The sequence below is a fragment of the Mesoplodon densirostris genome, chromosome 9, assembly GCF_025265405.1.
Source record: "Mesoplodon densirostris isolate mMesDen1 chromosome 9, mMesDen1 primary haplotype, whole genome shotgun sequence".
NCBI lineage: Eukaryota > Metazoa > Chordata > Mammalia > Artiodactyla > Ziphiidae > Mesoplodon > Mesoplodon densirostris.
The window spans coordinates 2,156,384-2,181,936 of record NC_082669.1 but is presented as its reverse complement, the minus strand read 5'-3'; positions in this window follow the sequence as shown (position 1 = coordinate 2,181,936).

The window sequence follows — 25,553 nt, the reverse complement described above, 5'->3', positions numbered from 1 at the left end:
ACAAAACACGGCAGTTTTACCAAAGAATTCTGCTTTAGTTGCAGGTGGAATACAAGCAGCATTACTCCCACTGTGTACTCTTTGGGCTCTTACACGAATGAACTTCTTTATGCAGGGATTCCCACGAGGAGCGAACTGCCTCCACCATGGCAGGCTGTAGCGAGGACTGTAAGCATATCCTCTACCAAATCACGCAGGTTTACCTGAAGAACTCTGCTTTAGTTGCAGGGGCAACACAAGCATCTTTTCTCCCACAGTGTACACATTGGGCACTTCCCCTAATGAACTTGTTCTATAAGAATGGTTTCCCGCGTGGAGCGAACTGCCTCAGCCATGGCAGGCACTACTGTGGTCTCTAAGAATTTCCTCTCTGAAAACACAGCACTTTTACCTGAAGAACTCTGCTTTAGTTGCAGGTTGAACACAAGCTGCATTTGTCCCACACTTTATACAAAGTGCCCTTCCCCGAATGAGTCTTCAATATGCAGGGTGTCCCACGTGCCCAGAAGTGCCTCAAAGAAGGCAGGCTCTCGTAAGGACTGTAAGCATTTCTCTCCCAAAACACGCAGTTTTACCCGAAGAACTCTGCTTTAGTTGCAGGTGGAACACAAGCAGCATTTCTCCCACTGTGTAGTCTTTGGTCTCTTCACGAATGAACTTGTATATGCAGGGTTTCCCAAGTGGAGCGAACTGCCTCAACCATGGCAGGCTGTAGCGAGGACTGTAAGCATATCCTCTCCCAAACCATGCAGTTTTATCGGTAGAACTCGGCTTTAGTTGCAGGGGGAACACAAGCAGCTTTTCTCCCACTGTGTACTCTTCGGGCTCTTCCACGAATGAACTTCTATATGCAGGGTTTCCGACGTGGAGCAAACCGCCTCAACTAAGGCAGGCTGTAGCAAGGACTCTAAGCATTTCCTCTTACAAAACACGGCAGTTTTACCAAAGAATTCTGCTTTAGTTGCAGGTGGAATACAAGCAGCATTACTCCCACTGTGTACTCTTTGGGCTCTTCCACGAATGAACTTCTTTATGCAGGGATTCCCACGAGGAGCGAACTGCCTCCACCATGGCAGGCTGTAGCGAGGACTGTAAGCATATCGTCAACCAAATCACGCAGGTTTACCCGAAGAACTCTGCTTTAGTTGCATGGGAACACAAGCATCTTTTCTCCCACAGTGTACACAATGGGCACTTCCCCTAATGAACTTGTTCTATAAGAATGGTTTCCCGCGTGGAGCGAACTGCCTCAGCCATGGCAGGCACTACTGTGGTATTTAAGAATTTCATCTCTGAAAACACGGCACTTTTACCTGAAGAAATCTGCGTTAGTTGCAGGTGGAACACAAGCAGCATTTCTCCCACTGTGTACACTTTGGTCTCTTCACGAATGAACTTGTATATGCAGGGTTTCCCACGTGGAGCGAACTGCCTCAACCATGGCAGGCTGTAGCGAGGACTGTAAGCATATCATCTCCAAAACCACGCAGTTTTAACGGTCGAACTCTGCTTTAATTGCAGGGGGAACACAAGCAGCTTTTCTCCCACTGTGTACTCTTTGTGCTCTTCCACGAATGAACTTCTATATGCAGGGTTTCCGACGTGGAGTGAACCGCCTCAACTAAGGCAGGCTGTAGCGAGGACTGTAAGCATTTCCTCTTACAAAACACGGCAGTTTTACCAAAGAATTCTGCTTTAGTTGCAGGTGGAATACAAGCAGCATTACTCCCACTGTGTACTCTTTGGGCTCTTACACGAATGAACTTCTTTATGCAGGGATTCCCACGAGGAGCGAACTGCCTCCACCATGGCAGGCTGTAGCGAGGACTGTAAGCATATCCTCTACCAAATCACGCAGGTTTACCCGAAGAACTCTGCTTTAGTTGCAGGGGCAACACAAGCACCTTTTCTCCCACAGTGTACACATTGGGCACTTCCCCTAATGAACTTGTTCTATAAGAATGATTTCCCGCGTGGAGCGAACTGCCTCAGCCATGGCAGGCACTACTGTGGTATCTAAGAATTTCATCTCTGAAAACACGGCACTTTTACCTGAAGAACTGCTTTAGTTGCAGGTGGAACACAAGCTGCATTTGTCCCACACTTTAAACAAAGTGCCCTTCCCCGAATGAATCTTCAATATGCAGGGTGTCCCACGTGCAGTGAACTGCCTCAATGAAGGCAGGCTCTCGTAAGGACTGTAAGCATTTCTCTCCCAAATCACACAGTTTTACCCGAAGAACTCTGCTTTAGTTGCAGGTGGAACGCAAGCAGCCTTTCTCCCACTGTGTACACTTTGGTCTCTTCACGAATGAACTTGTATATGCAGGGTTTCCCACGTGGAGCGAACTGCCTCAACCATGGCAGGCTGTAGCGAGGAATGTAAGCATATCCTCTCCAAAACCACGCAGTTTTAATGGTAGAACTCTGCTTTAGTTGCAGGGGGAACACAAGCAGCTTTTCTCCCACTGTGTACTCTTTGGGCTCTTCCACGAATGAACTTCTATATGCAGGGTTTCCGACGTGGAGCGAATCGCCTCAACCAAGGCAGGCTGTAGCGAGGACTGTAAGCATTTCCTCTTACAAAACACGGCAGTTTTACCAAAGAACTCTGCTTTAATTGCAGGTGGACCACAATAGCATTTCTCCCACTATGTACTCTTTGGGCTTTTACACGAATGAACTTCTTTATGCAGGGATTCCCACGAGGAGCGAACTGCCTCCACCATGGCAGGCTGTAGCGAGGACTGTAAGCATATCCTCTACCAAATCACGCAGGTTTACCCGAAGAACTCTGCTTTAGTTGCAGGGGGAACACAAGCAGCAGTTCTCCCACTGTGTACTCTTTGGGCTCTTCCACGAATGAAATACTTTATGCAGGGATTCCCACGTGGGGTGAACTGCCTCAACCAAGGCAGGCTGTAGCGAATACTGTAAGCATTTCCTCTCCCAAAACACGCAGTTTTACACGAAGAACTCTGCCTTAGTTTCAGGGGGAACACAAGCAGCATTTCTCCCACTGTGTACTCTTTGTTCTCTTCAAGAATGAACTTGTATATGCAGGGTTTCCCACGTGGAGCGAACTGCCTCAATGAAGGCAGGCTCTCGTAAGGACTGTAAGCATTTCCTCTCCCATAACACGCAGTTTTACCCGAAGAACTCTGCTTTAGTTGCAGGTGGAACACAAGCAGCATTTCTCCCACTGTGTCCTCTTTGGGCTCTTCCACGAATGAACTTATTTATGCAGGGATTCCCACGAGGAGCGAACTGCCTCCACCATGGCAGGCTGTAGCGAGGACTGTAAGCATATGCTCTACCAAATCACGCAGGTTTACCCGAAGAACTCTGCTTTAGTTGCAGGGGTATCACAAGTATCTTTTCTCCCACAGTGTACACAATGAGCACTTCCCCTAATGAACTTGATCTATAAGAATTGTTTCCCGCGTGGAGCGAACTGCCTCAGCCATGGCAGGCATTACTGTGGTCTCTAAGAATTTCCTCTCTGAAAACACGGCACTTTTACCTGAAGAACTCTGCTTTAGTTGCAGGTGGAACACAAGCTGCATTTGTCCAACACTTTATACAATGTGCCCTTCCCCGAATGAATCTTCAATATGCACGGTGTCCCACGTGCAGCGAACTGCCTCAATGAAGGCAAGCTCTCGTAAGGACTGTAAGCATTTCCTCTCCCAAAACACGCAGTTTTTCCCGAAGATCTCTGCTTTAGTTGCAGGTGGAACACAAGCAGCATTTCTCCCACTGTGTACTCTTTGGGCTCTTACACGAATGAACTTCTTTATGCAGGGATTCCCACGAGGAGCGAACTGCTTCCACCATGGCAGGCTGTAGCGAGGACTGTAAGCATATCCTCACCCAAACCACGCAGTTTTAAGGGTAGAACTCTGCTTTACTTGCAGGGGGAACACAAGCAGCTTTTCTCCCACTGTGTACTCTTTGGGCTCTTCCACGAATGAACTACTTTATGCAGGGTTTCCGAAGTGGAGCGAACTGCCTCAACCAAGGCAGGCTGTAGCGAGGACTGTAAGCATTTCCTCTTACAAAACACGGCAGTTTTACCAAAGAATTCTGCTTTAGTTGCAGGTGGAATACAAGCAGCATTACTCCCACTGTGTACTCTTTGGGCTCTTACACGAATGAACTTCTTTATGCAGGGATTCCGACGTGGAGCGAACTGCCTCCATCCTGGCAGGCTGTAGCGAGGACTGTAAGCATATCCTCTCCCAAACCACGCAGTTTTAACGGTAGAACTCTGCTTTAGTTGCAGGGGTAACACAAGAAATTTTTCTCCCACTGTGTACCCTTTGGGCTCTTCCAAGAATGAACTTCTATATGCAGGGTTTCCGACGTGGAGCGAACTGCCTCAACCAAGGCAGGCTGTAGAGAGGACTGTAAGCATTTCCTCTTCCAAAACACGGCAGTTTTACCAAAGAATTCTGCTTTAGTTGCAGGTGTAATACAAGCAGCCTTACTCCCACTGTGTACTCTAGGGGCTCTTACACGAATGAACTTCTTTATGCAGGGATTCCCACGAGGAGCGAACTGCCTCAACCAAGGCAGGCTGTAGCGAGGACTGTAAGCATATCCTCTCCCAAACCACGCAGTTTTAACGGTAGAACTCTGCTTTAGTTGCAGGGGTAACACAAGCAGCTTTTCTCCCACTGTGTACTCTTTGGGCTCTTCCACGAATGAACTTCTCTATGCAGGGTTTCCGACATGGAGCGAACTGCCTCCACCATGGCAGGCTGTAGCGAGGAGTGTAAGCATATCCTCTCCCAAACCACGCAGTTTTAACGGTAGAACTCTGCTTTAGTTGCAGGGGTAAAACAAGAAGTTTTTCTCCCACTGTGTACTCTTTGGGCTCTTCCACGAATGAACTTCTATATGCAGGGTTTGCGACCTGGAGCGAACTGCCTCAACCAAGGCAGGCTGTAGCGAGGACTGTAAGCATTTCCTCTTACAAAACACGGCAGTTTTACAACAGAATTCTGCTTTAGTTGCAGGTGGAATACAAGCAGAATTACTCCCACTGTGTACTCTTTGGGCTCTTACACGAATGAACTTCTTTATGCAGGGATTCCCACGAGGAGCGAACTGCCTCAACCAAGGTAGGCTGTAGCTAGGACTGTAAGCATTTCCTCTTCCAAAACACGGCAGTTTTACCAAAGAATTCTGCTTTAGTTGCAGTTGTAACACAAGCATCATTTCTCCCAATGTGTACTCTTTGGTCCCATCACGAATGAACTTGTATATGCAGGGTTTCCCACTTGGAGCGAACTGCCTCAACCATGGCAGGCTGTAGCGAGAACTGTAAGCATATCCTCTCCCAAACCACGCAGTTTTAACGGTAAAACTCTGCTTTAGTTGCAGGGGTAACACAAGCAGCTTTTCTCCCACTGTGTACTCTTTGGTCCCTTCACGAATGAATTTCTATATGCAGGGTTTCCAACGTGGAGCGAACCGCCTCGACTAAGGCAGGCTGTAGCAAGGACTCTAAGCATTTCCTCTTACAAAACACGGCAGTTTTACCAAAGAATTCTGCTTTAGTTGCAGGTGGAATACAAGCAGCATTACTCCCACTGTGTACTCTTTGGGCTCTTACACGAATGAACTTCTTTATGCAGGGATTCCCACGAGGAGTGAACTGCCTCCAACATAGCAGGCTGTAGCGAGGACTGTAAGCATATCGTCAACCAAATCACGCAGGTTTACCCGAAGAACTCTGCTTTAGTTGCATGGGAACACAAGCATCTTTTCTCCCACAGTGTACACAATGGGCACTTCCCCTAATGAACTTGTTCTATAAGAATGGTTTCCCGCGTGGAGCGAACTGCCTCAGCCATGGCAGGCACTACTGTGGTCTCTAAGAATTTCCTCTCTGAAAACACAGCACTTCTACCTGAAGAACTCTGCTTTAGTTGCAGGTTGAACACAAGCTGCATTTGTCCCACACTTTATACAAAGTGCCCGACCCCGAATGAGTCTTCAATGTGCAGGGTGTCCCACGTGCACAGAAGTGCCTCAAAGAAGGCATGCTCTCGTAAGGACTGTAAGCATTTCTCTCCCAAAACACGCAGTTTTACCCGAAGAACTCTGCTTTAGTTGCAGGTGGAACACAAGCAGCATTTCTCCCACTGTGTAGTCTTTGGTCTCTTCACGAATAAACTTGTATATGGAGGGTTTCCCACGTGGAGCGAACTGCCTCAACCATGGCAGGCTGTAGCGAGGACTGTAAGCATATCCTCTCCCAAACCATGCAGTTTTATCGGTAGAACTCGGCTTTAGTTGCAGGGGGAACACAAGCAGCTTTTCTCCCACTGTGTACTCTTTGGGCTCTTCCACGAATGAACTACTATATGCAGGGTTTCCTACGTGGAGCAAACCGCCTCAACCAAGGCAGGCTGTAGCAAGGACTCTAAGCATTTCCTCTTACAAAACACGGCAGTTTTACCAAAGAATTCTGCTTTAGTTGCAGGTGGAATACAAGCAGCATTACTCCCACTGTGTACTCTTTGGGCTCTTCCACGAATGAACTTCTTTATGCAGGGATTCCCACGAGGAGCGAACTGCCTCCACCATGGCAGGCTGTAGCGAGGACTGTAAGCATATCGTCAACCAAATCACGCAGGTTTACCCGAAGAACTCTGCTTTAGTTGCATGGGAACACAAGCATCTTTTCTCCCACAGTGTACACAATGGGCACTTCCCCTAATGAACTTGTTCTATAAGAATGGTTTCCCGCGTGGAGCGAACTGCCTCAGCCATGGCAGGCACTACTGTGGTCTCTAAGAATTTCCTCTCTAAAAACACGGCACTTTTACCCGAAGAACTCTGCTTTAGTTGCAGGTGGAACACAAGCTGCATTTGTCCGACACTTTATACAAAGGCCCCTTCCCCGAATGAATTTTCAATATGCAGGTTGTCGAACGAGCAGGGATCTGCCTCAATGAAGGCAGGCTCTCGTAAGGACTGTAAGCATTTCCTCTCCCAAAACACACAGTTTTACCTGAAGAACTGTGCTTAAGTTGCAGGTGGAACACAGCAGCATTTCTCCCACTGTGTACTCTTTGGTCTCTTCACGAATGAACTTGTATATGCAGGGTTTCCCACGTGGAGCGAACTGCCTCAACCATGGCAGGCTGTAGCGAGGACTGTAAGCATATCCTCTCCCAAACCACGCAGTTTTATCGGTAGAACTCTGCTTTAGTTGCTGGGGGAACACAAGCAGCTTTTCTCCCACTGTGTACACTTTGGGCTCTTCCACGAATGAACTTCTATATGCAGGGTTTCCGACGTGGAGCGAACCGCCTCAACTAAGGCAGGCTGTAGCGAGGACTGTAAGCATTTCCTCTTACAAAACACGGCAGTTTTACCAAAGAATTCTGCTTTAGTTGCAGGTGGAATACAAGCAGCATTACTCCCACTGTGTACACTTTGGGCCCTTACACGAATGAACTTCTTTATGCAGGGATTCCCACGAGGAGCGAACTGCCTCCACCATGGCAGGCTGTAGCGACGACTGTAAGCATATCCTCTACCAAATCACGCAGGTTTACCCGAAGAACTCTGCTTTAGTTGCAGGGGCAACACAAGCATCTTTTCTCCCACAGTGTACACATTGGGCACTTCCCCTAATGAACTTGTTCTATAAGAATGGTTTCCCGCGTGGAGCGAACTGCCTCAGCCATGGCAGGCACTACTGTGGTCTCTAAGAATTTCCTCTCTGAAAACACAGCACTTTTACATGAAGAACTCTGCTTTAGTTGCAGGTTGAACACAAGCTGCATTTGTCCCACACTTTATACAAAGTGCCCTTCCCCGAATGAGACTTCAATATGCAGGGTGTCCCACGTGCCCAGAAGTGCCTCAAAGAAGGCAGGCTCTCGTAAGGACTGTAAGCATTTCTCTCCCAAAACACGCAGTTTTACCCGAAGAACTCTGCTTTAGTTGCCGGTGGAACACAAGCAGCATTTCTCCCACTGTGTAGTCTTTGGTCTCTTCACGAATGAACTTGTATATGCAGGGTTTCCCACGTGGAGCGAACTGCCTCAACCATGGCAGGCTGTAGCGAGGACAGTAAGCATATCCTCTCCCAAACCATGCAGTTTTATCAGTAGAACTCGGCTTTCGTTGCAGGTGGAACACAAGCAGCTTTTCTCCCACTGTGTACTCTTTGGGCTCTTCCATGAATGAACTTCTATATGCAGGGTTTCCGACGTGTAGCAAACCGCCTCAACTAAGGCAGGCTGTAGCAAGGACTCTAAGCATTTCCTCTTACAAAACACGGCAGTTTTACCAAAGAATTCTGCTTTAGTTGCAGGTGGAATACAAGCAGCATTACTCCCACTGTGTACTCTTTGGGCTCTTACACGAATGAACTTCTTTATGCAGGGATTCCCACGAGGAGCGAACTGCCTCCACCATGGCAGGCTGTAGCGAGGACTGTAAGCATATCCTCTACCAAATCACGCAGGTTTACCCGAAGAATTCTGCTTTAGTTGCAGGGGGAACACAAGCATCTTTTCTCCCACAGTGTACACAATGGGCACTTCCCCTAATGAACTTGTTCTATAAGAATGGTTTTCCGTGTGGAGCGAACTGCCTCAGCCATGGCAGGCACTACTGTGGTCTCTAAGAATTTCCTCTCTAAAATCATGGCACTTTTACCCGAAGAACTCTGCTTTAGTTGCAGGTGGAACACAAGCTGCATTTGTCCCACACTTTATACAAAGTGCCCTTCCCCGAATGAATTTTCAATATGCAGGTTGTCGATCGAGCAGGGAACTGCCTCAATGAAGGCAGGCTCTCGTAAGGACTGTAAGCATTTCCTCTCCCAAACCACGCAGTTTTACCTGAAGAACTGTGCTTTAGTTGCAGGTGGAACACAGCAGCATTTCTCCCACTGTGTACTCTTTGGGCTCTTCACGAATGAACTTGTATATGCAGGGTTACCCACGTGGAGCGAACTGCCTCAACCATGGCTGGCTGTAGCGAGGACTGTAAGCATATCCTCTCCCAAACCACGCAGTTTTAACCGTAGAACTCTGCTTTAGTTGCAGGGGGAACACAAGCAGCTTTTCTCCCACTGTGTACTCTTTGGGCTCTTCCACGAATGAACTTCTATATGCAGGGTTTCCGACGTGGAGCGAACCGCCTCAACTAAGGCAGGCTGTAGCGAGGACTGTAAGCATTTCCTCTTACAAAACACGGCAGTTTTACCAAAGAATTCTGCTTTAGTTGCAGGTGGAATACAAGCAGCATTACTCCCACTGTGTACTCTTTGGGCTCTTACACGAATGAACTTCTTTATGCAGGGATTCCCACGAGGAGCGAACTGCCTCCACCATGGCAGGCTGTAGCGAGGACTGTAAGCATATCGTCAACCAAATCACGCAGGTTTACCCGAAGAACTCTGCTTTAGTTGCATGGGAACACAAGCATCTTTTCTCCCACAGTGTACACAATGGGCACTTCCCCTAATGAACTTGTTCTATAAGAATGGTTTCCCGCGTGGAGCGAACTGCCTCAGCCATGGCAGGCACTACTGTGGTATTTAAGAATTTCATCTCTGAAAACACGGCACTTTTACCTGAAGAAATCTGCGTTAGTTGCAGGTGGAACACAAGCAGCATTTCTCCCACTGTGTACACTTTGGTCTCTTCACGAATGAACTTGTATATGCAGGGTTTCCCACGTGGAGCGAACTGCCTCAACCATGGCAGGCTGTAGCGAGGACTGTAAGCATATCATCTCCAAAACCACGCAGTTTTAACGGTCGAACTCTGCTTTAATTGCAGGGGGAACACAAGCAGCTTTTCTCCCACTGTGTACTCTTTGTGCTCTTCCACGAATGAACTTCTATATGCAGGGTTTCCGACGTGGAGTGAACCGCCTCAACTAAGGCAGGCTGTAGCGAGGACTGTAAGCATTTCCTCTTCCAAAACACGGCAGTTTTACCAAAGAATTCTGCTTTAGTTGCAGGTGGAATACAAGCAGCATTACTCCCACTGTGTACTCTTTGGGCTCTTACACGAATGAACTTCTTTATGCAGGGATTCCCACGAGGAGCGAACTGCCTCCACCATGGCAGGCTGTAGCGAGGACTGTAAGCATATCCTCTACCAAATCAAGCAGGTTTACCCGAAGAACTCTGCTTTAGTTGCAGGGGCAACACAAGCACCTTTTCTCCCACAGTGTACACATTGGGCACTTCCCCTAATGAACTTGTTCTATAAGAATGATTTCCCGCGTGGAGCGAACTGCCTCAGCCATGGCAGGCACTACTGTGGTATCTAAGAATTTCATCTCTGAAAACACGGCACTTTTACCTGAAGAACTGCTTTAGTTGCAGGTGGAACACAAGCTGCATTTGTCCCACACTTTAAACAAAGTGCCCTTCCCCGAATGAATCTTCAATATGCAGGGTGTCCCACGTGCAGTGAACTGCCTCAATGAAGGCAGGCTCTCATAAGGACTGTAAGCATTTCTCTCCCAAATCACGCAGTTTTACCCGAAGAACTCTGCTTTAGTTGCAGGTGGAACGCAAGCAGCATTTCTCCCACTGTGTACACTTTGGTCTCTTCACGAATGAACTTGTATATGCAGGGTTTCCCACGTGGAGCGAACTGCCTCAACCATGGCAGGCTGTAGCGAGGAATGTAAGCATATCCTCTCCAAAACCACGCAGTTTTAATGGTAGAACTCTGCTTTAGTTGCAGGGGGAACACAAGCAGCTTTTCTCCCACTGTGTACTCTTTGGGCTCTTCCACGAATGAACTTCTATATGCAGGGTTTCCGACGTGTAGCGAATCGCCTCAACCAAGGCAGGCTGTAGCGAGGACTGTAAGCATTTCCTCTTACAAAACACGGCAGTTTTACCAAAGAACTCTGCTTTAATTGCAGGTGGACCACAATAGCATTTCTCCCACTGTGTACTCTTTGGGCTTTTACACGAATGAACTTCTTTATGCAGGGATTCCCACGAGGAGCGAACTGCCTCCACCATGGCAGGCTGTAGCGAGGACTGTAAGCATATCCTCTACCAAATCACGCAGGTTTACCCGAAGAACTCTGCTTTAGTTGCAGGGGGAACACAAGCAGCAGTTCTCCCACTGTGTACTCTTTGGGCTCTTCCACGAATGAAATACTTTATGCAGGGATTCCCACGTGGGGTGAACTGCCTCAACCAAGGCAGGCTGTAGCGAATACTGTAAGCATTTCCTCTCCCAAAACACGCAGTTTTACACGAAGAACTCTGCCTTAGTTTCAGGGGGAACACAAGCAGCATTTCTCCCACTGTGTACTCTTTGTTCTCTTCAAGAATGAACTTGTATATGCAGGGTTTCCCACGTGGAGCGAACTGCCTCAATGAAGGCAGGCTCTCGTAAGGACTGTAAGCATTTCCTCTCCCATAACACGCAGTTTTACCCGAAGAACTCTGCTTTAGTTGCAGGTGGAACACAAGCAGCATTTCTCCCACTGTGTCCTCTTTGGGCTCTTCCACGAATGAACTTATTTATGCAGGGATTCCCACGAGCAGCGAACTGCCTCCACCATGGCAGGCTGTAGCGAGGACTGTAAGCATATGCTCTACCAAATCACGCAGGTTTACCCGAAGAACTCTGCTTTAGTTGCAGGGGTATCACAAGTATCTTTTCTCCCACAGTGTACACAATGGGCACTTCCCCTAATGAACTTGTTCTATAAGAATGGTTTCCCGCGTGGAGCGAACTGCCTCAGCCATGGCAGGCACTACTGTGGTCTCTAAGAATTTCCTCTCTGAAAACACAGCACTTTTACCTGAAGAACTCTGCTTTAGTTGCAGGTTGAACACAAGCTGCATTTGTCCCACACTTTATACAAAGTGCCCTTCCCCGAATGAGTCTTCAATATGCAGGGTGTCCCACGTGCCCAGAAGTGCCTCAAAGAAGGCAGGCTCTCGTAAGGACTGTAAGCATTTCTCTCCCAAAACACGCAGTTTTACCCGAAGAACTCTGCTTTAGTTGCAGGTGGAACACAAGCAGCATTTCTCCCACTGTGTAGTCTTTGGTCTCTTCACGAATGAACTTGTATATGCAGGGTTTCCCAAGTGGAGCGAACTGCCTCAACCATGGCAGGCTGTAGCGAGGACTGTAAGCATATCCTCTCCCAAACCATGCAGTTTTATCGGTAGAACTCGGCTTTAGTTGCAGGGGGAACACAAGCAGCTTTTCTCCCACTGTGTACTCTTCGGGCTCTTCCACGAATGAACTTCTATATGCAGGGTTTCCGACGTGGAGCAAACCGCCTCAACTAAGGCAGGCTGTAGCAAGGACTCTAAGCATTTCCTCTTACAAAACACGGCAGTTTTACCAAAGAATTCTGCTTTAGTTGCAGGTGGAATACAAGCAGCATTACTCCCACTGTGTACTCTTTGGGCTCTTCCACGAATGAACTTCTTTATGCAGGGATTCCCACGAGGAGCGAACTGCCTCCACCATGGCAGGCTGTAGCGAGGACTGTAAGCATATCGTCAACCAAATCACGCAGGTTTACCCGAAGAACTCTGCTTTAGTTGCATGGGAACACAAGCATCTTTTCTCCCACAGTGTACACAATGGGCACTTCCCCTAATGAACTTGTTCTATAAGAATGGTTTCCCGCGTGGAGCGAACTGCCTCAGCCATGGCAGGCACTACTGTGGTATTTAAGAATTTCATCTCTGAAAACACGGCACTTTTACCTGAAGAAATCTGCGTTAGTTGCAGGTGGAACACAAGCAGCATTTCTCCCACTGTGTACACTTTGGTCTCTTCACGAATGAACTTGTATATGCAGGGTTTCCCACGTGGAGCGAACTGCCTCAACCATGGCAGGCTGTAGCGAGGACTGTAAGCATATCATCTCCAAAACCACGCAGTTTTAACGGTCGAACTCTGCTTTAATTGCAGGGGGAACACAAGCAGCTTTTCTCCCACTGTGTACTCTTTGTGCTCTTCCACGAATGAACTTCTATATGCAGGGTTTCCGACGTGGAGTGAACCGCCTCAACTAAGGCAGGCTGTAGCGAGGACTGTAAGCATTTCCTCTTACAAAACACGGCAGTTTTACCAAAGAATTCTGCTTTAGTTGCAGGTGGAATACAAGCAGCATTACTCCCACTGTGTACTCTTTGGGCTCTTACACGAATGAACTTCTTTATGCAGGGATTCCCACGAGGAGCGAACTGCCTCCACCATGGCAGGCTGTAGCGAGGACTGTAAGCATATCCTCTACCAAATCACGCAGGTTTACCCGAAGAACTCTGCTTTAGTTGCAGGGGCAACACAAGCACCTTTTCTCCCACAGTGTACACATTGGGCACTTCCCCTAATGAACTTGTTCTATAAGAATGATTTCCCGCGTGGAGCGAACTGCCTCAGCCATGGCAGGCACTACTGTGGTATCTAAGAATTTCATCTCTGAAAACACGGCACTTTTACCTGAAGAACTGCTTTAGTTGCAGGTGGAACACAAGCTGCATTTGTCCCACACTTTAAACAAAGTGCCCTTCCCCGAATGAATCTTCAATATGCAGGGTGTCCCACGTGCAGTGAACTGCCTCAATGAAGGCAGGCTCTCGTAAGGACTGTAAGCATTTCTCTCCCAAATCACGCAGTTTTACCCGAAGAACTCTGCTTTAGTTGCAGGTGGAACGCAAGCAGCATTTCTCCCACTGTGTACACTTTGGTCTCTTCACGAATGAACTTGTATATGCAGGGTTTCCCACGTGGAGCGAACTGCCTCAACCATGGCAGGCTGTAGCGAGGAATGTAAGCATATCCTCTCCAAAACCACGCAGTTTTAATGGTAGAACTCTGCTTTAGTTGCAGGGGGAACACAAGCAGCTTTTCTCCCACTGTGTACTCTTTGGGCTCTTCCACGAATGAACTTCTATATGCAGGGTTTCCGACGTGGAGCGAATCGCCTCAACCAAGGCAGGCTGTAGCGAGGACTGTAAGCATTTCCTCTTACAAAACACGGCAGTTTTACCAAAGAACTCTGCTTTAATTGCAGGTGGACCACAATAGCATTTCTCCCACTATGTACTCTTTGGGCTTTTACACGAATGAACTTCTTTATGCAGGGATTCCCACGAGGAGCGAACTGCCTCCACCATGGCAGGCTGTAGCGAGGACTGTAAGCATATCCTCTACCAAATCACGCAGGTTTACCCGAAGAACTCTGCTTTAGTTGCAGGGGGAACACAAGCAGCAGTTCTCCCACTGTGTACTCTTTGGGCTCTTCCACGAATGAAATACTTTATGCAGGGATTCCCACGTGGGGTGAACTGCCTCAACCAAGGCAGGCTGTAGCGAATACTGTAAGCATTTCCTCTCCCAAAACACGCAGTTTTACACGAAGAACTCTGCCTTAGTTTCAGGGGGAACACAAGCAGCATTTCTCCCACTGTGTACTCTTTGTTCTCTTCAAGAATGAACTTGTATATGCAGGGTTTCCCACGTGGAGCGAACTGCCTCAATGAAGGCAGGCTCTCGTAAGGACTGTAAGCATTTCCTCTCCCATAACACGCAGTTTTACCCGAAGAACTCTGCTTTAGTTGCAGGTGGAACACAAGCAGCATTTCTCCCACTGTGTCCTCTTTGGGCTCTTCCACGAATGAACTTATTTATGCAGGGATTCCCACGAGGAGCGAACTGCCTCCACCATGGCAGGCTGTAGCGAGGACTGTAAGCATATGCTCTACCAAATCACGCAGGTTTACCCGAAGAACTCTGCTTTAGTTGCAGGGGTATCACAAGTATCTTTTCTCCCACAGTGTACACAATGAGCACTTCCCCTAATGAACTTGATCTATAAGAATTGTTTCCCGCGTGGAGCGAACTGCCTCAGCCATGGCAGGCATTACTGTGGTCTCTAAGAATTTCCTCTCTGAAAACACGGCACTTTTACCTGAAGAACTCTGCTTTAGTTGCAGGTGGAACACAAGCTGCATTTGTCCAACACTTTATACAATGTGCCCTTCCCCGAATGAATCTTCAATATGCACGGTGTCCCACGTGCAGCGAACTGCCTCAATGAAGGCAAGCTCTCGTAAGGACTGTAAGCATTTCCTCTCCCAAAACACGCAGTTTTTCCCGAAGATCTCTGCTTTAGTTGCAGGTGGAACACAAGCAGCATTTCTCCCACTGTGTACTCTTTGGGCTCTTACACGAATGAACTTCTTTATGCAGGGATTCCCACGAGGAGCGAACTGCTTCCACCATGGCAGGCTGTAGCGAGGACTGTAAGCATATCCTCACCCAAACCACGCAGTTTTAAGGGTAGAACTCTGCTTTACTTGCAGGGGGAACACAAGCAGCTTTTCTCCCACTGTGTACTCTTTGGGCTCTTCCACGAATGAACTACTTTATGCAGGGTTTCCGAAGTGGAGCGAACTGCCTCAACCAAGGCAGGCTGTAGCGAGGACTGTAAGCATTTCCTCTTACAAAACACGGCAGTTTTACCAAAGAATTCTGCTTTAGTTGCAGGTGGAATACAAGCAGCATTACTCCCACTGTGTACTCTTTGGGCTCTTACACGAATGAACTTCTTTATGCAGGGATTCCGACGTGGAGCGAACTGCCTCCATCCTGGCAGGCTGTAGCGAGGACTGTAAGCATATCCTCTCCCAAACCACGCAGTTTTAACGGTAGAACTCTGCTTTAGTTGCAGGGGTAACACAAGAAATTTTTCTCCCACTGTGTACCCTTTGGGCTCTTCCAAGAATGAACTTCTATATGCAGGGTTTCCGACGTGGAGCGAACTGCCTCAACCAAGGCAGGCTGTAGAGAGGACTGTAAGCATTTCCTCTTCCAAAACACGGCAGTTTTACCAAAGAATTCTGCTTTAGTTGCAGGTGTAATACAAGCAGCCTTACTCCCACTGTGTACTCTAGGGGCTCTTACACGAATGAACTTCTTTATGCAGGGATTCCCACGAGGAGCGAACTGCCTCAACCAAGGCAGGCTGTAGCGAGGACTGTAAGCATATCCTCTCCCAAACCACGCAGTTTTAACGGTAGAACTCTGCTTTAGTTGCAGGGGTAACACAAGCAGCTTTTCTCCCACTGTGTACTCTTTGGGCTCTTCCACGAATGAACTTCTCTATGCAGGGTTTCCGACATGGAGCGAACTGCCTCCACCATGGCAGGCTGTAGCGAGGAGTGTAAGCATATCCTCTCCCAAACCACGCAGTTTTAACGGTAGAACTCTGCTTTAGTTGCAGGGGTAAAACAAGAAGTTTTTCTCCCACTGTGTACTCTTTGGGCTCTTCCACGAATGAACTTCTATATGCAGGGTTTGCGACCTGGAGCGAACTGCCTCAACCAAGGCAGGCTGTAGCGAGGACTGTAAGCATTTCCTCTTACAAAACACGGCAGTTTTACAACAGAATTCTGCTTTAGTTGCAGGTGGAATACAAGCAGAATTACTCCCACTGTGTACTCTTTGGGCTCTTACACGAATGAACTTCTTTATGCAGGGATTCCCACGAGGAGCGAACTGCCTCAACCAAGGTAGGCTGTAGCTAGGACTGTAAGCATTTCCTCTTCCAAAACACGGCAGTTTTACCAAAGAATTCTGCTTTAGTTGCAGTTGTAACACAAGCATCATTTCTCCCAATGTGTACTCTTTGGTCCCATCACGAATGAACTTGTATATGCAGGGTTTCCCACTTGGAGCGAACTGCCTCAACCATGGCAGGCTGTAGCGAGAACTGTAAGCATATCCTCTCCCAAACCACGCAGTTTTAACGGTAAAACTCTGCTTTAGTTGCAGGGGTAACACAAGCAGCTTTTCTCCCACTGTGTACTCTTTGGTCCCTTCACGAATGAATTTCTATATGCAGGGTTTCCAACGTGGAGCGAACCGCCTCGACTAAGGCAGGCTGTAGCAAGGACTCTAAGCATTTCCTCTTACAAAACACGGCAGTTTTACCAAAGAATTCTGCTTTAGTTGCAGGTGGAATACAAGCAGCATTACTCCCACTGTGTACTCTTTGGGCTCTTACACGAATGAACTTCTTTATGCAGGGATTCCCACGAGGAGTGAACTGCCTCCAACATAGCAGGCTGTAGCGAGGACTGTAAGCATATCGTCAACCAAATCACGCAGGTTTACCCGAAGAACTCTGCTTTAGTTGCATGGGAACACAAGCATCTTTTCTCCCACAGTGTACACAATGGGCACTTCCCCTAATGAACTTGTTCTATAAGAATGGTTTCCCGCGTGGAGCGAACTGCCTCAGCCATGGCAGGCACTACTGTGGTCTCTAAGAATTTCCTCTCTGAAAACACAGCACTTCTACCTGAAGAACTCTGCTTTAGTTGCAGGTTGAACACAAGCTGCATTTGTCCCACACTTTATACAAAGTGCCCGACCCCGAATGAGTCTTCAATGTGCAGGGTGTCCCACGTGCACAGAAGTGCCTCAAAGAAGGCATGCTCTCGTAAGGACTGTAAGCATTTCTCTCCCAAAACACGCAGTTTTACCCGAAGAACTCTGCTTTAGTTGCAGGTGGAACACAAGCAGCATTTCTCCCACTGTGTAGTCTTTGGTCTCTTCACGAATAAACTTGTATATGGAGGGTTTCCCACGTGGAGCGAACTGCCTCAACCATGGCAGGCTGTAGCGAGGACTGTAAGCATATCCTCTCCCAAACCATGCAGTTTTATCGGTAGAACTCGGCTTTAGTTGCAGGGGGAACACAAGCAGCTTTTCTCCCACTGTGTACTCTTTGGGCTCTTCCACGAATGAACTACTATATGCAGGGTTTCCTACGTGGAGCAAACCGCCTCAACCAAGGCAGGCTGTAGCAAGGACTCTAAGCATTTCCTCTTACAAAACACGGCAGTTTTACCAAAGAATTCTGCTTTAGTTGCAGGTGGAATACAAGCAGCATTACTCCCACTGTGTACTCTTTGGGCTCTTCCACGAATGAACTTCTTTATGCAGGGATTCCCACGAGGAGCGAACTGCCTCCACCATGGCAGGCTGTAGCGAGGACTGTAAGCATATCGTCAACCAAATCACGCAGGTTTACCCGAAGAACTCTGCTTTAGTTGCATGGGAACACAAGCATCTTTTCTCCCACAGTGTACACAATGGGCACTTCCCCTAATGAACTTGTTCTATAAGAATGGTTTCCCGCGTGGAGCGAACTGCCTCAGCCATGGCAGGCACTACTGTGGTCTCTAAGAATTTCCTCTCTAAAAACACGGCACTTTTACCCGAAGAACTCTGCTTTAGTTGCAGGTGGAACACAAGCTGCATTTGTCCGACACTTTATACAAAGGCCCCTTCCCCGAATGAATTTTCAATATGCAGGTTGTCGAACGAGCAGGGATCTGCCTCAATGAAGGCAGGCTCTCGTAAGGACTGTAAGCATTTCCTCTCCCAAAACACACAGTTTTACCTGAAGAACTGTGCTTAAGTTGCAGGTGGAACACAGCAGCATTTCTCCCACTGTGTACTCTTTGGTCTCTTCACGAATGAACTTGTATATGCAGGGTTTCCCACGTGGAGCGAACTGCCTCAACCATGGCAGGCTGTAGCGAGGACTGTAAGCATATCCTCTCCCAAACCACGCAGTTTTATCGGTAGAACTCTGCTTTAGTTGCTGGGGGAACACAAGCAGCTTTTCTCCCACTGTGTACACTTTGGGCTCTTCCACGAATGAACTTCTATATGCAGGGTTTCCGACGTGGAGCGAACCGCCTCAACTAAGGCAGGCTGTAGCGAGGACTGTAAGCATTTCCTCTTACAAAACACGGCAGTTTTACCAAAGAATTCTGCTTTAGTTGCAGGTGGAATACAAGCAGCATTACTCCCACTGTGTACACTTTGGGCCCTTACACGAATGAACTTCTTTATGCAGGGATTCCCACGAGGAGCGAACTGCCTCCACCATGGCAGGCTGTAGCGACGACTGTAAGCATATCCTCTACCAAATCACGCAGGTTTACCCGAAGAACTCTGCTTTAGTTGCAGGGGCAACACAAGCATCTTTTCTCCCACAGTGTACACATTGGGCACTTCCCCTAATGAACTTGTTCTATAAGAATGGTTTCCCGCGTGGAGCGAACTGCCTCAGCCATGGCAGGCACTACTGTGGTCTCTAAGAATTTCCTCTCTGAAAACACAGCACTTTTACCTGAAGAACTCTGCTTTAGTTGCAGGTTGAACACAAGCTGCATTTGTCCCACACTTTATACAAAGTGCCCTTCCCCGAATGAGACTTCAATATGCAGGGTGTCCCACGTGCCCAGAAGTGCCTCAAAGAAGGCAGGCTCTCGTAAGGACTGTAAGCATTTCTCTCCCAAAACACGCAGTTTTACCCGAAGAACTCTGCTTTAGTTGCCGGTGGAACACAAGCAGCATTTCTCCCACTGTGTAGTCTTTGGTCTCTTCACGAATGAACTTGTATATGCAGGGTTTCCCACGTGGAGCGAACTGCCTCAACCATGGCAGGCTGTAGCGAGGACAGTAAGCATATCCTCTCCCAAACCATGCAGTTTTATCAGTAGAACTCGGCTTTCGTTGCAGGTGGAACACAAGCAGCTTTTCTCCCACTGTGTACTCTTTGGGCTCTTCCATGAATGAACTTCTATATGCAGGGTTTCCGACGTGTAGCAAACCGCCTCAACTAAGGCAGGCTGTAGCAAGGACTCTAAGCATTTCCTCTTACAAAACACGGCAGTTTTACCAAAGAATTCTGCTTTAGTTGCAGGTGGAATACAAGCAGCATTACTCCCACTGTGTACTCTTTGGGCTCTTACACGAATGAACTTCTTTATGCAGGGATTCCCACGAGGAGCGAACTGCCTCCACCATGGCAGGCTGTAGCGAGGACTGTAAGCATATCCTCTACCAAATCACGCAGGTTTACCCGAAGAATTCTGCTTTAGTTGCAGGGGGAACACAAGCATCTTTTCTCCCACAGTGTACACAATGGGCACTTCCCCTAATGAACTTGTTCTATAAGAATGGTTTTCCGTGTGGAGCGAACTGCCTCAGCCATGGCAGGCACTACTGTGGTCTCTAAGAATTTCCTCTCTAAAATCATGGCACTTTTACCCGAAGAACTCTGCTTTAGTTGCAGGTGGAACACAAGCTGCATTTGTCCCACACTTTATACAAAGTGCCCTTCCCCGAATGAATTTTCAATATGCAGGTTGTCGATCGAGCAGGGAACTGCCTCAATGAAGGCAGGCTCTCGTAAGGACTGTAAGCATTTCCTCTCCCAAACCACGCAGTTTTACCTGAAGAACTGTGCTTTAGTTGCAGGTGGAACACAGCAGCATTTCTCCCACTGTGTACTCTTTGGGCTCTTCACGAATGAACTTGTATATGCAGGGTTACCCACGTGGAGCGAACTGCCTCAACCATGGCTGGCTGTAGCGAGGACTGTAAGCATATCCTCTCCCAAACCACGCAGTTTTAACCGTAGAACTCTGCTTTAGTTGCAGGGGGAACACAAGCAGCTTTTCTCCCACTGTGTACTCTTTGGGCTCTTCCACGAATGAACTTCTATATGCAGGGTTTCCGACGTGGAGCGAACCGCCTCAACTAAGGCAGGCTGTAGCGAGGACTGTAAGCATTTCCTCTTACAAAACACGGCAGTTTTACCAAAGAATTCTGCTTTAGTTGCAGGTGGAATACAAGCAGCATTACTCCCACTGTGTACTCTTTGGGCTCTTACACGAATGAACTTCTTTATGCAGGGATTCCCACGAGGAGCGAACTGCCTCCACCATGGCAGGCTGTAGCGAGGACTGTAAGCATATCGTCAACCAAATCACGCAGGTTTACCCGAAGAACTCTGCTTTAGTTGCATGGGAACACAAGCATCTTTTCTCCCACAGTGTACACAATGGGCACTTCCCCTAATGAACTTGTTCTATAAGAATGGTTTCCCGCGTGGAGCGAACTGCCTCAGCCATGGCAGGCACTACTGTGGTATTTAAGAATTTCATCTCTGAAAACACGGCACTTTTACCTGAAGAAATCTGCGTTAGTTGCAGGTGGAACACAAGCAGCATTTCTCCCACTGTGTACACTTTGGTCTCTTCACGAATGAACTTGTATATGCAGGGTTTCCCACGTGGAGCGAACTGCCTCAACCATGGCAGGCTGTAGCGAGGACTGTAAGCATATCATCTCCAAAACCACGCAGTTTTAACGGTCGAACTCTGCTTTAATTGCAGGGGGAACACAAGCAGCTTTTCTCCCACTGTGTACTCTTTGTGCTCTTCCACGAATGAACTTCTATATGCAGGGTTTCCGACGTGGAGTGAACCGCCTCAACTAAGGCAGGCTGTAGCGAGGACTGTAAGCATTTCCTCTTCCAAAACACGGCAGTTTTACCAAAGAATTCTGCTTTAGTTGCAGGTGGAATACAAGCAGCATTACTCCCACTGTGTACTCTTTGGGCTCTTACACGAATGAACTTCTTTATGCAGGGATTCCCACGAGGAGCGAACTGCCTCCACCATGGCAGGCTGTAGCGAGGACTGTAAGCATATCCTCTACCAAATCAAGCAGGTTTACCCGAAGAACTCTGCTTTAGTTGCAGGGGCAACACAAGCACCTTTTCTCCCACAGTGTACACATTGGGCACTTCCCCTAATGAACTTGTTCTATAAGAATGATTTCCCGCGTGGAGCGAACTGCCTCAGCCATGGCAGGCACTACTGTGGTATCTAAGAATTTCATCTCTGAAAACACGGCACTTTTACCTGAAGAATTCTGCTTTAGTTGCAGGTGGAACACAAGCTGCATTTGTCCCACACTTTAAACAAAGTGCCCTTCCCCGAATGAATCTTCAATATGCAGGGTGTCCCACGTGCAGTGAACTGCCTCAATGAAGGCAGGCTCTCATAAGGACTGTAAGCATTTCTCTCCCAAATCACGCAGTTTTACCCGAAGAACTCTGCTTTAGTTGCAGGTGGAACGCAAGCAGCATTTCTCCCACTGTGTACACTTTGGTCTCTTCACGAATGAACTTGTATATGCAGGGTTTCCCACGTGGAGCGAACTGCCTCAACCATGGCAGGCTGTAGCGAGGACTGTAAGCATATCCTCTCCAAAACCACGCAGTTTTAATGGTAGAACTCTGCTTTAGTTGCAGGGGGAACACAAGCAGCTTTTCTCCCACTGTGTACTCTTTGGGCTCTTCCACGAATGAACTTCTATATGCAGGGTTTCCGACGTGTAGCGAATCGCCTCAACCAAGGCAGGCTGTAGCGAGGACTGTAAGCATTTCCTCTTACAAAACACGGCAGTTTTACCAAAGAACTCTGCTTTAATTGCAGGTGGACCACAATAGCATTTCTCCCACTGTGTACTCTTTGGGCTTTTACACGAATGAACTTCTTTATGCAGGGATTCCCACGAGGAGCGAACTGCCTCCACCATGGCAGGCTGTAGCGAGGACTGTAAGCATATCCTCTACCAAATCACGCAGGTTTACCCGAAGAACTCTGCTTTAGTTGCAGGGGGAACACAAGCAGCAGTTCTCCCACTGTGTACTCTTTGGGCTCTTCCACGAATGAAATACTTTATGCAGGGATTCCCACGTGGGGTGAACTGCCTCAACCAAGGCAGGCTGTAGCGAATACTGTAAGCATTTCCTCTCCCAAAACACGCAGTTTTACACGAAGAACTCTGCCTTAGTTTCAGGGGGAACACAAGCAGCATTTCTCCCACTGTGTACTCTTTGTTCTCTTCAAGAATGAACTTGTATATGCAGGGTTTCCCACGTGGAGCGAACTGCCTCAATGAAGGCAGGCTCTCGTAAGGACTGTAAGCATTTCCTCTCCCATAACACGCAGTTTTACCCGAAGAACTCTGCTTTAGTTGCAGGTGGAACACAAGCAGCATTTCTCCCACTGTGTCCTCTTTGGGCTCTTCCACGAATGAACTTATTTATGCAGGGATTCCCACGAGCAGCGAACTGCCTCCACCATGGCAGGCTGTAGCGAGGACTGTAAGCATATGCTCTACCAAATCACGCAGGTTTACCCGAAGAACTCTGCTTTAGTTGCAGGGGTATCACAAGTATCTTTTCTCCCACAGTGTACACAATGAGCACTTCCCCTAATGAACTTGTTCTATAAGAATTGTTTCCCGCGTGGAGCGAACTGCCTCAGCCATGGCAGGCATTACTGTGGTCTCTAAGAATTTCCTCTCTGAAAACACGGCACTTTTACCTGAAGAACTCTGCTTTAGTTGCAGGTGGAACACAAGCTGCATTTGTCCCACACTTTATACAATGTGCCCTTCCCCGAATGAATCTTCAATATGCACGGTGTCCCACGTGCAGCGAACTGCCTCAATGAAGGCAAGCTCTCGTAAGGACTGTAAGCATTTCCTCTCCCAAAACACGCAGTTTTTCCCGAAGATCTCTGCTTTAGTTGCAGGTGGAACACAAGCAGCATTTCTCCCACTGTGTACTCTTTGGGCTCTTACACGAATGAACTTCTTTATGCAGGGATTCCCACGAGGAGCGAACTGCTTCCACCATGGCAGGCTGTAGCGAGGACTGTAAGCATATCCTCACCCAAACCACGCAGTTTTAAGGGTAGAACTCTGCTTTACTTGCAGGGGGAACACAAGCAGCTTTTCCCCACTGTGTACTCTTTGGGCTCTTCCACGAATGAACTTCTTTATGCAGGGTTTCCGAAGTGGAGCGAACTGCCTCAACCAAGGCAGGCTGTAGCGAGGACTGTAAGCATTTCCTCTTACAAAACACGGCAGTTTTACCAAAGAATTCTGCTTTAGTTGCAGGTGGAATACAAGCAGCATTACTCCCACTGTGTACTCTTTGGGCTCTTACACGAATGAACTTCTTTATGCAGGGATTCCGACGTGGAGCGAACTGCCTCCAACCTGGCAGGCTGTAGCGAGGACTGTAAGCATATCCTCTCCCAAACCACGCAGTTTTAACGATAGAACTCTGCTTTAGTTGCAGGGGTAACACAAGAAATTTTTCTCCCACTGTGTACCCTTTGGGCTCTTCCAAGAATGAACTTCTATATGCAGGGTTTCCGACGTGGAGCGAACTGCCTCAACCAAGGCAGGCTGTAGAGAGGACTGTAAGCATTTCCTCTTCCAAAACACGGCAGTTTTACCAAAGAATTCTGCTTTAGTTGCAGGTGTAATACAAGCAGCCTTATTCCCACTGTGTACTCTAGGGGCTCTTACACGAATGAACTTCTTTATGCAGGGATTCCCACGAGGAGCGAACTGCCTCAACCAAGGCAGGCTGTAGCGAGGACTGTAAGCATATCCTCTCCCAAACCACGCAGTTTTAACGGTAGAACTCTGCTTTAGTTGCAGGGGTAACACAAGCAGCTTTTCTCCCACTGTGTACTCTTTGGGCTCTTCCACGAATGAACTTCTCTATGCAGGGTTTCCGACATGGAGCGAACTGCCTCCACCATGGCAGGCTGTAGCGAGGAGTGTAAGCATATCCTCTCCCAAACCACGCAGTTTTAACGGTAGAACTCTGCTTTAGTTGCAGGGGTAAAACAAGAAGTTTTTCTCCCACTGTGTACTCTTTGGGCTCTTCCACGAATGAACTTCTATATGCAGGGTTTGCGACCTGGAGCGAACTGCCTCAACCAAGGCAGGCTGTAGCGAGGACTGTAAGCATTTCCTCTTACAAAACACGGCAGTTTTACAACAGAATTCTGCTTTAGTTGCAGGTGGAATACAAGCAGAATTACTCCCACTGTGTACTCTTTGGGCTCTTACACGAATGAACTTCTTTATGCAGGGATTCCCACGAGGAGCGAACTGCCTCAACCAAGGTAGGCTGTAGCTAGGACTGTAAGCATTTCCTCTTCCAAAACACGGCAGTTTTACCAAAGAATTCTGCTTTAGTTGCAGTTGTAACACAAGCATCATTTCTCCCAATGTGTACTCTTTGGTCCCATCACGAATGAACTTGTATATGCAGGGTTTCCCACTTGGAGCGAACTGCCTCAACCATGGCAGGCTGTAGCGAGGACTGTAAGCATATCCTCTCCCAAACCACGCAGTTTTAACGGTAGAACTCTGCTTTAGTTGCAAGGGTAACACAAGCAGCTTTTCTCCCACTGTGTACTCTTTGGTCCCTTCACGAATGAATTTCTATATGCAGGGTTTCCGACGTGGAGCGAACTGCCTCAACCAAGGCAGGCCGTAGCGAGGACTCTAAGCATTTTCTCTTACAAAACACGGCAGTTTTACCCGAAGAACTCTGCTTTAGTTGCAGGTGGAACACAACATCATTTCTCCCACTGTGTATTCTTTGGGCTTTAACACGAATGAACTTCTTTATGCATGGATTCCCACGAGGAGCGAACAGCCTCCACCTTGGCAGGCTGTAGCGAGGACTGTAAGCATATCCTCTCCCAAACAACGCAGTTTTAACGGTACAACTCTGCTTTAGTTGCAGGGGTAACACAAGAAGTTTTTCTCCCACTGTGTACTCTTTGGGCTCTTCCACGAATGAACTTCTATATGCAGGGTTTG